Source organism: Filicampus tigris, chromosome 2, assembly GCF_054856515.1.
Source record: "Filicampus tigris isolate MCC_2025a chromosome 2, RoL_Ftig_1.0, whole genome shotgun sequence".
Taxonomy (NCBI): Eukaryota; Metazoa; Chordata; class Actinopteri; order Syngnathiformes; family Syngnathidae; genus Filicampus; species Filicampus tigris.
This window is the reverse complement of record NC_141218.1, coordinates 33,832,681-33,848,321: the sequence shown is the minus strand read 5'-3', so window position 1 is coordinate 33,848,321 and position 15,641 is coordinate 33,832,681.

Genomic DNA, 15,641 nt, shown 5'->3' with positions numbered 1-15,641 from the left:
AGTCACAGCTTTACCAAGACTGGGAGGCAGCGTCAGGTGAGTTACGCTACAATTTGCGACTAGATTGTGGCTCCTTGGCCAAATGTGTTTGCTTGCACTGTTGTGCAAGCTCTTGCAAAAGCCGGCATCATTCTGAGAGAGCCGCACAGCAACTGCCTTATCGGCCACCGCCTCGTTCTGACCCCCGGCCCTCCAGAAAAAAAAAAAACGCGCATGATGCCCCCGCTTGAGAGGTACTAAAGAGGTTTATTTAAACACAATTAGCTGGCTAACTTGCTATTCAAACCCACTGCGGACACGCTTCAAACGCGACACTTACTCACGTACACACCCAGATGTGTGAGCTTACTTCCATTGCGAGCCCTGGGGTTGGTTTTGTCGTATTGTAAGATGATTTGGGTGAAACAGACGACAAGTCTGCAAGCATTCAACAAATTAATTATTTTGCACAGTTCACTTTCCCTCCTTCACACTTCCCGGCCTTCAAAATAAAAGCATGCCAGCAAACCAATACACAGCAGTTTTGCTGCGGCGTATTTCCGGAAGTAGGAAAGTGCATGATGTGCCAGTGTGATACTTGAGTGCTGCGCGCTTCTTGAATATCCTCCTGGCGGACACAACTGTATGTCATCGCAACATAATGGACCGATCAGAGCAGCAACAAATCCTGATGTGTGCGTGGCATGTGTTGCAGACCATTAATTCACGTGACCAACAGCATAATGCGTTGGTCACGTGAATTAATGCGGCAGTTGTTTGTGTAAGACGATAAGAAGAGACGTTCAAGCGTGTTTGTATTTCCTTCTCACATCACATAACCCGCGCCTCCCATCTGCAACTGGGGCATACCATTACAAGAGTGGGTGGGGGGGGACAATACCACAATCCCTATAACATCACTTGTCGTTCGCACCGACACAGGAGTCAAAAGAAACCTAAAAAGAAGCCTTTCACCGAGTAGGCTGAGATGAAATTTGACCGCCTCGTGACCACGTCACACGCATGAGGGCCGATTAGTGGGCCGGACTAAAATCCATTTCCGGCCATGCTTAGTCCAGCCCTTTTTTTAAATTTGTCAGCCCCCACCCCTGCCCCAAAAATGGGCAAACCAGTCTCTTCTGCTTCACACAGACATGGCTCTCCGAGGGCATGGACTTTGAATTGGACGGTTTTAACATGATCCACTTTGACAGAGATGCAGCAAAAACAAGGAAGTCAACTGGGGGCGGGCTCTGCATAGCTGTCGATAGTAAGTGTGTAACCAATTTTGTAACCAAAACCAGTGAGAGAGACCATGAGCTATAAACACTATGAACTGCTGACCGTGTCATTTAGACCACATTATTTACCCCAGGAGCTAACCCAAATCACCATTATGTTAGTCTATGTACTAAGGCCTGACTTCAATCTGGCTGCTGAGCACATAGCTGACAGCAACAATAGAGCTGCCAATCAGACTGGAGCACAACCTGTGTTTCTGTTAGGGGATTTTAACTGATGTGACGTCACTACATAACCCCCCAGTTTGGAGCAATAGATCACAATTCCCACCAGAATGCAGAACACACTGGATCTGTGTTATGGTAACATCCCTAATGCATACATCTCAAAGACACGTCCACCACTTGGCCGTTCAGATCATAATGTCATCTTGCTACTGCCCAAACACAGGTCACAACTGAAAACCGGACAACCCTTAAGAAAAACTTTGGAAAGTTTGGAATAATGAAGTAACTGAAACACTACAGGGCTGCTTCGAGGTCAGAGACTGGGATTTATTTTTTATGATTCTGGTGATGATCTTCATTCACTGACAGACATACTAACGTCATATATCATATTCTGTGAGGACACTGTCACTCCCACCAGACAAATAACTATTTACCCAAACAATAAAAAATTGATTACCGAGGACATGACACACTGTCTTGCTCTAAAGAAAAAAGGCGTTTCTACAAGGAGACAAACTTAGGGTGAAAGAACTGAAAAAGGAGTTCATGAGGAAAGCCAAAGTGGCCAAGATCAAATTCAAGGACAAAGTGGAAAAGAAGCTAACATCTGGGAATGCAAGGGAAGCATTACAGAGTTTAAACACCATGACAGGCCGACCCACCAAACCTGCAGTGGTCAACTGCTCAGACCCTATCTCCTTAGCAGAACACCTTAACAACTTTTTCACCCGGTTCAACAACAGACCCTGGTCCTGATAGACTCAGAGGCAGGATGCTCAAGGACTGCTCCACTCAGTTCGGTGGAGTTTTCACCAGGCTGTTCCAGCTTCTCCTGGATTCTGGCTGTAACCCCAACCAGTGGAAAGCGACCACAAAAATCCCCATCCCCCAAAAAGCACATGCAAAGGACGTGAAGGACTACAGACCAGTGGCCCTGACCTCAGTGCTTTGCAAGTGCATGGAGAGAGTATTGGGTGACCGGCTGTCTGACATGTTGGCTGACAAACTGGATTCCCTCCAGTTTGTGTATAGCGCAAAATGTGGTGTAGAGGATGCAAGTCTCACACTTGTAGACACCATCACAAAACACCTGGACTTTATACACCCACACACAAGGATTTTATTCATGGATTTCTCCTCTGCTTTTAGCACTGTAAATATCAGCGCCTTTCTGTACCGCCTGACAGACCTTCAGGTACACCCAACACTGCTTTTATGAATTTATAACTTTTTACAGGAAAGACCACAAGAGGTGCTTGTGAGCTTTAAATAAAGCAAATTGGTTTTAAACACAGGGCTTCCTCAGGGTTGTGTTTTATCCCCCATCCTCTTCTCTGCATACACTAACAGCATCTCTTGCAACAGTGAAGGAATTACACTTTTTAAATATGCAGATGACATGACATTGCTGGCCCACATTGCTGGTTCTGATGCTTTGAGTCTGTACCGGCAGACAGTCAGTTACCTAGTCCAAACCTACAATGAGAACTCACTGGAGTTGAACATCACCAAAACAAAAGAGCTGTGCTGCAGAGGCAGAAGCAAGGCAGTAATAACGCCATCTCTTTTTCAGCCACTTAGCATCCAGTCGCAATTGGTAGAGCAGGTCCAGTCCTTTAAATACCTGGGGACTGAGACTGACACTTGCCTGACCTTTACACAGAATACAGACTCCATCTACAAGAAGGCACCTTCCTGCTGAGGAATCTAAGGACTTTTAATATCTGTAAAGACATTTTAACAATGGTTTACCGCTCACTCATCCAATCCATTATTACATTCAACATTTAATCCTGGTACAACCTGCTCACCACCAAACACAAAACTAGACTTTCCCGAATAATAAATCAGGCCAGCAAAATACGCAGTTTACTACAATCCCCCCGTCTGAACTCTACAACCGTTCGGTGATCAGGAAGGCCACTCTGATCACAGAAGACCCCTCTCATTCCCTCCATCATTCATTTCAACTACTGCCGTCAGGTGAAAGGTATAAAATTCCACAGGCCCGAAAAAATATTTACAAGAACTCATTCATTCCATCTGCCATAACCATTCTGAACACTTTGAAATAGATCATTGATTGTATGCTTTTTTTGTAATGTGTCTTGTTGGGTGAGGTTGTGAGCCCTGTCAAAGAGCAATTTCTGTCACCACTGGGACAGACAATAAAGTATTCTATTCTATTCTATTCTATTTTAAACATACAATCACAGGGTTCGTACACTTTTTCCATGACCAAATTCAAGTATTTTTCAAGGACTTTCAAGATCAATTTTCCAGTTTTTCCAGTACCCTTCGAAAGGTGAAAACCAGTGTGAATTAATCCCATAGCCTTGTTGTTTGAGGACACCAAATACTGTCTATAAGGAAAAAAATATGATAAAATCTGCTAAAACCTAAGCCTAACATTGAATTAGCAGTTATCAATAACTGAATCGGCTACTCAATGTCATTTTGATGTTTGCAAACATGTCTCCATTTGTGTTGTTTTATGAAATATCTTGGGTTTTTTTCTTACAGTACTCAAAGACATCAAAAAGCACGGATTGATTAATACCGTATTTCTCCTTGTAAACTGCATAATATGATATAAATACACACACCCTCCAAATGTAAATTTCGCTCATTTATTAGCAAAACTGTTCCATATTGATATAAGGATAACAAATTAAAGGGCAATATTTTGTTTGTTTCACAATACCCCAGTCGCCTTTCATTAACCCCTGGCCGTTCTAGTGTTAAGCAGATCTTGCCTTATAACTGTGGCTATGATTATGACCATGTTACCATTTTAAATTAAATAACAAAAACACAATAGTTAACTTGTTTTTCTTTCACTGAGGTATCCAAACAAATTAAGTGGATAACAAAAATAATAGAGCAAGAAATGCATACATCCATGTTGTATAAAACCCCCAAATCATTCACATTGAATCAGCTCTATGTTGTGAAACAGGTTACAAATTATGCAGTACTGTACGTGACTTTCACAGTGCAACAAGTACAACATCCCTCTTAGTAGATAATGATGCTTTTTTCCTAAGATCAAAAACAGGGGGCAATTTTACAATTGTTTACCTTTAATGAAATAATCTTTTATCAGTTAGACCAAACCCTACTGTTCAAATAGTTAGGCTACAAACTTCTGTTTTTAATGCATGTCTCTCTCTTTAGTTTTCATGGTTTTAATTCCACCTACATGTTACCAATGAAATTAAAATCGGAATATTAAACATGAAAATATAAATGTCAATTTAGCTGTAGGCTAGGCATGGCACTCAGTATTTACCTTAAGCCCGGTGCACTCGACCGCTCGGGAGGGCATCTGACCTCCAATCGGGGATCTTCAACATGATAAATTGTTTTGGCCCGACTTCGCACCATTTGAGGACAAATTACCACGCAGGCAGTTGACAGTGACGTGCAGCCGAACAGAAAGCGAGGTGACGGGGCGGCAAAAAGTGTGGTGGGAATCCAAAATCAAAACAGTCATGGCGCAACAGAGCCCAGTGTCTTTTCTTTTTGTGTCTGTTTTTTTCCACAAAAAATAATCCACAAATGAGCGCCACCATTAAGACACAATTTGAAACCTCTGGAGTCTTTTTGTCCCCCATGTTTGTTTACTCGGAAGTCACATAATCTCGAGGGGCTTTGCAAGATTTTATGTTTGATGTGAGAATATCCGTGATCAAGCGCGGAGCTTTCATTTTTAACAACACTTACGTTATTTTTTCCCCCCCATTTCATAATCATCTTATTGAATCAGACTGCCAAGAAGTATGACGAACACTTCCAAGCACTTCACCCAAAATTGAAGAATTTTTCAAACCTTGGAAACACATTAAAATCCAAGCATTTTCAGAGTTTTCAAGCACCCGTACGAACCCTGCAATCAGCAACATTCCAAAAACAACTACTAATAGTACATTACAATTGACTATTAGAGTATTCTCACAAGTGATAACCTACTTAGAGCAGCCCTCCCAGAGACCACCACAACCAGCTTTTGAGGCCAACAAACAGGTCAGGAGTTTCCTCCCCTTTAACAAAAAAAAGAAAGACTTGGCTTAGTACAATAATAGTTTCCTGTTTTTTTTTAAGTCCTGTGCTGATCCTTTCCGCTGAAGAGCACCAAAAAGATATATTTTGAGAAAACGTAACACATCTTATAAGCACTCCTGCATGCTTTGATTGCTTGAACAAATAACATTTCAAATACTTACAAACTTCTTCAACCATTGTTACCCAGCGTTGGGCATTTGTTAAGATAGTAGTCATAATTGTGGTCCTCTTGCAGAGAACGCACTACACACTAACTGCTGCTAAGCAGACAGTGGGTGTGTTTACTCCGCAGCAGGCCCCTAATCAGGACAAAAAAAGAAAAAAATCATCCAGTTAACTTTGAGTGAGTCTTCAACAGAGCATAGCGAGCAAATAGTGTCCATTTCCAATATTTTGCTGAATGGATCCGCTTTTGACTTTACATGATCCGCATGTGTCACAGTTTTCTGATTAAGTAAAAATATTGTAAGTTCATACCCTCTGTGCCAGTACCTTTTAGTGAAGACCATTCTTTTGTATTAGCCTGTGCCATCATAAATCTAACTCCTCGTAATCACTGCTCCTCTTCTTTCACTCTCCTTTCAATCTCACTTCTACTCATCTGATCTTAATTGCTTGAAGGTCACTGACAATAATATGACAACTTATTAGAAACCCCATCTGATGCAGCTGATTTTATGCCTCACTTTGCCACATGCTTGGTTTCCAGGCAATTACTGAGCATGCTATTTATTAATTTCATGGTTCATAGACCATCACATACTACAAATAGTGAAGGATGATAGCTCAGTCATTCACAGTGTTGGTGTTTTCTATCAAGTTTGAGTGAGATGCTCATGTGGGAGGGATGTAGCTTTCGTCTTATGTCCCTTAGGCTATAAAGTAAGTGTGCACGCCCAGAAAGGAAAAAATTGCAAAATATAGAGTTGTGATCACCACATAGGAACATTTTACGACTCATTTGGCTCCTATATGCTTGACAAATGTAATAATTGTAATTACACAGGGGGGAAAAGTGACCTTTTTATTCTCACAAGAATCCGTTTATTCCTGAGGACAGCTGACATCCAGACACAAGTGTTTTATAACAGTACAATGCCAGGACCAATTATCTGTTGTTTCTCCAAAGCAACAGAGTCTACGGTTCAGCATGCCACTCTTCCAAAATACTCTCTTATTGCCAATATGTGTCTCTGTGTTGTGGGAGCTATTTAAGACTTTGGTGAGTGTTTGGAGACAAGCCATTAAATTAGTCTGAGAGTGGAGCTTAGCCAATGATTTTGACTCAGACATTTCAAGACAAACAGTGCATTCCAGTTCTAATAAGTCACATAGCATGAATGTTCTCCTTTTTCATAAGAATAAAAACAAAACGTTAATGTGAATAAGTATGGTTTCACACATCATTGTTCAAGTGAGACAAATACTATCTACAGTGGTTACGGAGAGTATTCAGACACCTTGAAATGTTTCCCTTTCTGTATCATTGCAGCCATTTGCCAAAATAAAAAAATATATTCTATTTCTCAATAATGTACACTCAGCACCCCATCTTGACAGAAACGTAAAAATTGTATACAAGGACAAACCCTTGATTTTAAGTTGTCTGTGTATTGCTCTAGGTATTTTATGTTAGATTTTTTTTTTTTTTTTTTTTTTATGTGCTTAATAAGATAAGATAAGAAGGCCTTTATTGATCCCACAGTGGGGATATTTTCAGTGTTACAGCAGCAAAGATATAGGTCACACAGAGACGGCGGCATAGCGTAGCCATTAATGTATAACATTAACGGCAAACATTCAGAACAGTGACAGTGCTGCAGTGAAATATAAGGAACAGCACTTGATTAAAATAAAACTAGACTAACAGTAGTGGGAATGTTGGGTATTGCACGATATAAGCTCATGTGCAGGACTGCACGATTGCACTAATGTCCGCCAGTTTGTAGAGACTACACAATGTTCTTGTTAAAGAGTCTGACAGCAGCAGGCAAGAAGCAGCGGCGGAATCTTTCCTTTGCACAGCGAGGGTGTAACAGTCTGTCACTGAAGGAGCTGTTAGGGTGCCCTGGAGGGGCTGGGCCGGGTTGTCCAACATTGATGACAGCTTGGCCATCATCCTCCTGTCCCCCACTGAGTCCACAGAGTCCAGGGAACAGCCCAGGACAGAGCCGGCCCTCCTGACCAGTTTGTCCAGCCGCTTCTTGTCCCGGGCCGAGACGCCGCCTGCCCAGGTGACCACTCCCTGGAAAATGACCGATGCAACCACCGAGTCATAAAAGTTCTTGAGGAGTGTCCCCTGAACCCCAAAAGACCTCAGTCTCCTGAGTAGGAAGAGTCTGCTCTGACCCTTCCTATAGAGAGCGTCTGTGTTGTCGCTCCAGTCCAGTTTATTGTTCGGATGAACACTCAGGTACTTGTAAGTTGAGACCCTCTCAACATCTGTTCCCCGGATATTCACTGGTGCAGGTGCAGAGTGATGGCGCCTACAGAAATCCACCACCATCTCTCTGGATTTCCTCGCATTGATCAGGAGGCGGTTCTGCTGGCACCAGTCCACAAAACCCTGAGTAAGTTCTCTGTACTCCCGATCATCTCCGCCTGTGATGAGGCCGACAATCTCAGAGTTGTCAGAGTACCTCTGCAGGTGACAGGTAGGGGTGTTGTAGTTGAAGTCCGAGTTGTAGAGGGTGAACAGGAAGGGAGCAGAGACAGTTCCCTGTAGGGCCCCCGTGCTGCAGAGGAGCACGTCAGAAACACAGTCCTGTGTCCTCACATACTGTGGCCGGATTGTGAGGTAGTCCTGGATCCATGTGGGGAGGTGGTGGGCCACTCCCGCCCGCTCCAGCTTGTCTCCCAAAAGGATGGGCTGGATGGTGTTGAAAGCACTGGAGAAATCAAAGAACATGATCCTCACAGTGCTCCCCGTCTTCTCCAGGTGGGAGAGTTAAGTGTGGAGGAGGTAGATGATGGCATCATCTACACTGATGCCAGGCTGGTATGCGAACTGGAGTGGGTCCATTGAGGAGCTCACCAGGGGGCGCAGGTGGACGAGGACCAGTCTCTCCAGGGTCTTCATCAGGTGAGACGTTAGCGCCACTGGTCTGAAGCTGTTGAGCTCCTTCGGGTGGGGGGTCTTTGGCACCAGGACCAGGCAGGATGTTTTCCACAGCTGGGGGACCCTGCCCAGCTTCAGGCTCAGGTTGAACATGTGCTGGACAATTCCACACAGCTGGTCTACACAGGATTTGAGGAGCTGGGGGCTGATGCCATCTGGACCCGCTGCCTTCCTCACCTTTATCTCCTTCAGCTGGTTCTTCACCTGAGATGTTGTGAAGGCCAAGGCTGGGCAGGAGGGAGTGGTGGCTGTCTGGTGTATCTGGGAGCAGGAGACTGTGGAGAAAAGAGGGGATGGGGTGACACACCCAGCAGGAGGAGTAGGTGGAGGCTGCAGCAGGAGAGACTAAGTGGGGGCAGGCATCTGATCGAACCTATTGAAAAAGAGGTTCAGCTCATTTGCCCACTGATAGATTTAGGGTGATACCAAAAAGAAGCTAAGGAAACATTCTTGCAGTTCTCACTCATGATTTCTTGCTCCAGCCATCTCCAACCACTTAAATCCACTTCATCTCTCTTATAAACCCAGGACAGCGTAGTCGAGTTTATAGACATATACACCATTATATGGTAAATAATATGCATACACATCCGGTATCCCTAACCTATCTTTCTTCATAGGTACAAACATCCTCTTTAGGCTAATTCTAGTTGTTATTATTTTTTAAATATTTCTATAGAAACGGCATAAGCAATTTATTCATTTCCTCTCCATAAATGTTAGCTTTAAAGTCATGATTTAAATGTGTGATTCCTGTTATATTTGAATTGAAACATTGAAACAAGCTATGGGCCAAGTGCTAATGTAAAAATGGCTGGAGAGGCTGGACAACCTTGTCTAGTGGACTTAAAAAGCGAAGAAATTAAGACATTTGTTTTAACGCATGCAATTCGATCATTATAGAAAGCCTTAATCTATTGTCTGCATGTTGTTCCAAAATCAAATTAGACAAATAAAACAAATTAGACCACTCTATATGGTCAAATGCATTTTAAGCATCAAGGGAGTTTGCAACTGCAGGATATTGAAGAGATGCAGCTTCTGACATTTCATAAAAAAGTCTTTGCATATTATGAGCAGAATGACGTCCCACAATAAATCCTACTTGATCGAAATTAATTAATGATGAGATCACTTTCTCAAGATGCATTTTAGAAAACATATTATAATCATTATTGAACAAACTGAGTCAAGTTTTACATTTTTGAATTATCTTTTGCAGACATGTCCAGCTCCGGACAAATGGAAAACAGGCAGGACACCGGCCTTTGAGGACAGAGTTTGGACACCCCGAGTTACGGCGTTGGACTTGAGGGCTGTTGGCGTCTCATCTGGCTTTGTTTTGTTTTCCGGAGATTGAGTTTAACATTAGCATCAAAAAGCTTGCTTCAGGTTAGCTGTATTAAGTTCATTTTGTCTTCATTATTATCTATATTTTTGACTGATTCGTTTATATCAGACAATAGTGTTTAGGTTGTTTAATTACCTGACATGTTTCCATGTGTTACTTTTGTCTTCATCAGAGTGTCACTGGTGTAGTTGTGATGCACCTTAATCAGCTAACGTTCCATGAGGGCGTGACCTACCTGTCGGAATTGACAGGCAAGTCACGCCCCCCGCTGTCCGTTCACCCCTCCAGGATGCTGCTCCAGGTGGTAGAAAGCATGAAAGCTCTCTCGTCCCTGCTGATGGTCCTCGGGCCTCGCTTGTGGATCTCAGTGGCCTCCCTGATCCAGCGCTGATGTTTGTCAATCAATCAATCAATCACATTTTATTTATATAGCACTTTTCATACATAAAAATGCAACTCAAAGTGCTTTAAAACATTCAAAGCAAAACATAGAATTATCTTCAATCAAAAGAAAAGATAAATTATTTAAAAGTTGTTGAAAGCCAAACTAAAAAGGTGTGTCTTGAGCTTCCTCTTAAAAATATCAACAGTCTCTGCAGACCTGACATCCTCTGGCAGGCTATTCCAAAGGTGAGGACCAAAATGGCTGAATGCAGCCTCGCCATGCATTTTGGTCCTCACCCTTGGAATAAATAAAAGGCCGGCGCCAGAGGACCTCAGGATCCGCGAGGGCTGGTATGATAAAAGCAAATCAGATAAATAAGATGGCCCAAGACCATTAACACATTTATAAACTAATAAAAGTACTTTAAAATCGATCCTGAAACACACAGGGAGCCAATGCAGCAATTTCAAAACTGGCGTAATGTGCTCCCGCCCTCTGGTTCTCGTCAGCACCCGAGCGGCTGAATTCTGCAGTAGTTGCAGTGGTGAAATGCTCTTTTTCGGGAGGCCAGAGAGCAGGGCATTACAGTAATCTAAACGACAGGAAATAAAGGCATGCATCAGCACTTCCGTGTTAGCCTGAGAGAGAAACGGGCGGACTCTGGCGATATTCTTAAGGTGATAAAAAACAATCTTGGTTACATTTTTAATATGAGGAATAAAACTGAGCTCAGAGTCAAAAATGACGCCAAGGTTCTTCACACAGTGTGAGGGATTAAAAATGTGTAGTTTTGGTAAAAGCTTCTCTCTCTGACCTTCGGGACCGATAACTAAAACCTCAGTCTTGTCCTCATTGAGCTGTAGGAAATTATCTGCCATCCATGACTTGATATCTAAAATGCAATTTAAAAGGGTATCAATGGGTCCTGTGTCATCAGGAGACACGGCAATATACAGCTGCGTGTCATCAGCATAGCTGTGAAAGCTGATGCCGTGTCCCCTGATGACATCCCCGAGGGGAAGCATATAAAGATTAAAAAGTAAGGGGCCTAAAATCGAACCTTGAGGAACCCCACATTTAATTTCATGAGTTTTAGAGGAACAAGTATCCATACTTACAAAGAAATATCGGTCTGTTTGTATTCTTCAGTGCAGATGACTCTGGCCTTCTCCCAGTCCATGATGTGGTTTTCCCTTTTGCAGTGGTCGGTGATGGCTGACTTGTGGTGTTCCTGTTGTGCTTGTTCTTTTATTGCTCTTGTTGCTGTCTCCTTCTCACACTCCTTCTTGTGTTCTTTTATTTTTATGATACAACTCCTTAACTGTCTCCCCGATGTATGATTTATTGCATGATTTGCATGGAATTTCATATATGGAGTTGCATTTATTTTCCGGGTGTGATTTGTCCTTTGGATGAACCATAACCTGGCGGAGACTTGTGTGAGGTTTGACAGGTGTGTTGATATTGTATTTTTTCATTGCTCTATGGATACGTTCCGTAATCCTTCTCACGTACAACAATGTTAGCATTTCTCTGTGTACTGTATTTTCATTGTTTGTCTTTTTTTTTTTTTTTTGCTGTCGTCGCAGTGGTGGTAGATTAAGTTTCGTCCGTGTTTATATTACGATGCCTATAACCATAATTGTGCCTTATCAGCTGAAATGACGAAGACCGGGAAAACGGATTCTGGGCTGGTGTAATGTCCCTGTTCGCTCGAGGGAAATATACGTTGTCAACTGGCCAGAAGCCCGGATCCAGAATATGGAGTTCTACGCTGGACAGAACTAAAGATGACAATACGAAAAAATATTTTTAGGTTATGCCCCATTTTCTGAGGTATCAGTAGGATAAAAGTTTGATTATCTATTTAAAAACTGGAATATTATTTTGTTGAAGTTTAAACCACTATACTCGTGACTCATCATATAAAAAGTATTTTTAAATGTTGCATGGACACAACAAACCCTTACAAGATAATTGTATGCTACTCCTGTTAATTACTTTAATAACCTGCACTTGGAGCTGTCTTTCCCAGGCCAGTCCCATCCCCATCAGAGGAAAGTGGGCCTGTCTCTCCAGCTCTGGGAAAGTGGCTAATGTCTGACCTTTAGTAATTTTTTTAAAATTTTTTAAATATTTTCTCTGCACCAGACATGTAAAATTGGTTTTGTAAGTTTCTTCGTTGTGGGAGGATAGAAAATGCGATTTCAGAGGGATTCCAGGGTGAGAGGCTGTTGATGCCCTGGCAGGATACCTGGTTTAACGTAACAGAACAATAACAGCCCCAGTAATGCAGAGGTATCTGAAATTTTGAGGTTGTATTCATGTCTCAAGGAATTTGACCAGTCTCCTACGAGATACAGCCTCAAACCCAAAAGGGATACTTTACCAGAACCTTGGAGAGCTGTGCATAAACTCAGTGGCTCTGCCCCAGCTTAAAGGTATGTGCATCTCACATAACTGCAATATGCCGTCATCAGTAGGGACAATAAAATGATTACAAAAAAACACTTGTCCTCGATAGAAAACTAAAAGATGTTCGATACATCCAAAATAATGATTCACACATGTTTTGACAGACAATAAAAATAGCAAAGTAGCAGCATATGTGTCAGTGGCTGTGTTAAAAGGGCTGCCATTCTTCACACAATGTAAGGGATTAAAAACTTGTAGTTTTGGTAAAAGTTTCTCTCTCTGACCTTCAGGACCGATAACCAAAACCTCAGTTTTGTCCTGATTGAGCTGTAGGAAATGATCTGCCATCCATGACTTGATATCTAAAATGCAATTTAAAAGGGTATCAATGAGCCCTGAGTCATCAGGAGACACGGCAATATACAGCTGTGTGTCATCAGCATAGCTGTGAAAGCTAATGTCCCCTGATGACATCCCCAAGGGGAAGCATACAAAGATTAAAAAGTAGGGGGCCTAAAATCGAACCTTGGGGAACCCCACATTTAATTTCATGGGTTTTGGAGGAACAAGTATCCATACTCACAAAGAAACATCGTCTGTGAGATAGGAATTAAACCAGTTAAAAACAGTACCGGAGATGCCCACTAGATTTTTAAGTCTATTTAATAAAATTTGGTGATCTACTGTATCAAAAGCAGCGCTTAGATCCAGTAGCACCAAGACTGTGAGTTTTCTCACGTCTGCAGTGCACCTAATATCATTTAAAATCCTTAAAAGAGCAGTCTCCGTACTGTGGTTCATCCTAAAACCAGATTGATATTTCTCCAAAATATTATTTGTATTTAAAAAATGATTCAACTGGATGAAAACCAGTTTTTCTAAAATCTTACTTAAAAACGGTAAGTTGGATACAGGTCTGTAATTATTAAAAACGCTCGGGTCAGAATTGCTCTTCTTCAGAAGGGGCTTCACCACCGCCGTTTTAAAGGCAGCGGGGAAGACGCCCGTCTGAAGGGAGCAATTGGCTATATTTAAAATTTGTTCCTCAAAAAATCCATAAAATGTCTTAAAAAGAAATGTGGGAATTGGATCCAAAAGGCAGGTTGTTGGGTTTATCTGGGAGAAAACTCGACCAAGTGTCCTTGCATCAACCAGGGCAAAACTTTCCAGTGTTTCCTCATGTAAATATGATTGTCCAGGTTTATTAAAACTTGTGTTTTGACGTGCTAAAAGACTGGATCTTATGTCATCGATTTTACTTCTGAAGTGGTCTGCAAAGTCCTCACATAGAGCGTCTGTTGGTCTCTGTGGGGACTTATTAAAATCAGAACTAGTTAAAAGTTCAAAGGTGGAGAAGAGAACTCTGCGGTTGTTTTTATTGACTGTAATGAGGTTTGAGAAATAGGAAGATCTTGCCAGTTTGACTGTTTTATCGTAGGATTTTAGTTATTCGCATAATATTTCATAGTGTACTGTATGTTTACTTTTTCTCCACCTCCTCTCTGCACTCCTGCATTTTCTCTTTGATGTTTTGATTGCTTTGTTTCTCTCTGGGGTACAGTCTTTGTTTTTGTTGTTTTAATTAAAAGTGGAGCTACTGAATCTAATGATGATTTAAGATTTAGGTTAAAATTGTCAACAATAAGATCACAGGGTGCAGGTAAAATGTCAGCAGGAGTTCTTTTTAAGATCTCGATAAAATAGGTAGCGTTTCTTTACTGTTCTCACCGGGGATGCTAGATGGTTAAAACTGGCGATGTTACAATAGACACTGCGTCTGACACTGCCAAGTCAACAACAGAGGACACACCAGCAGACAAGCCATAGGTTATGACCAAATCCAGGGTGTGTCCTCTGTTGTGAGTTGGCTGCAAGACGTGCTGTTTAAAATCCAAGCAGTTTAAAAGGTTTAAAAATTCTCTGGATAGTGGGTCCGAGATGTTGTCCACGTTTACTGCCGTAACCACAATGTCATGAGTGACGTCGTCTCTTCTTCTCCGCATGCAGGTTGCTTTGGAGAAGCATGTGTTCACACACGAAAGAGAACGAGGTCTTATTTATAATGTAGTATGAACGCTTACACACAAAAAAATTTGCATTAAGACCTGCGGTGTGAACCTAGCCATAGGCAAGGGTCTTCAGTCCTGTTCCTCAAGGGCCACTGTCATGTTTGTTTTTCTCTCTTCTCTCTCTTCCTATCTCTTCCTGCTGCAACACACCTGATTCAAATGATCAGATAATCAGCAAGGTCTGCAGAAGCTGGATAAAGATCCTGATACCGAATGATGGCAAAGTTTAGTAAAATGCCCACCTAGGTAAATATGCCATAAATATACAGTATTTGGGCAATGCTGGTGGATTGCCAGGTTTGTGAGAAACGACAGAAATTAACTTCACTTTCAAAAAAGGCACACTCTTGATAATGCAGATTTAAAAATGTAAACAGTATGACTTGTCATGTAGATTTTTCAAATCCGAGGCGAGTCTCGCAAGTCAGAGTCAAGTGAAGTCTTTCACAAGTTTTGGCTAAGCATGTTGCAAGGCCTAAAATTGGTGACTCGAGTCTGACTTAAGTCAAGTCATGTGACTCAAGTTCCCCACCTCTGGTAATGTGTATGCTTATACTCAGTCTGTGCTCTTGCCTGGCTTACCTATCCAAAAATAATTCTACACTTGTGCCTGACTAGTTTGGACATACACTGTCAGTAAAGCCTGATATAATCAGAACCACTGAAATGCTGATTGATGACGTACACATGGGCCACAACCCAACAACACGCCCGGATTGAATTGTAAAAAACAAACAAACAAACAAACAAACAAATGCGTGCTCTAAATCAGACAGTAACAGCATAG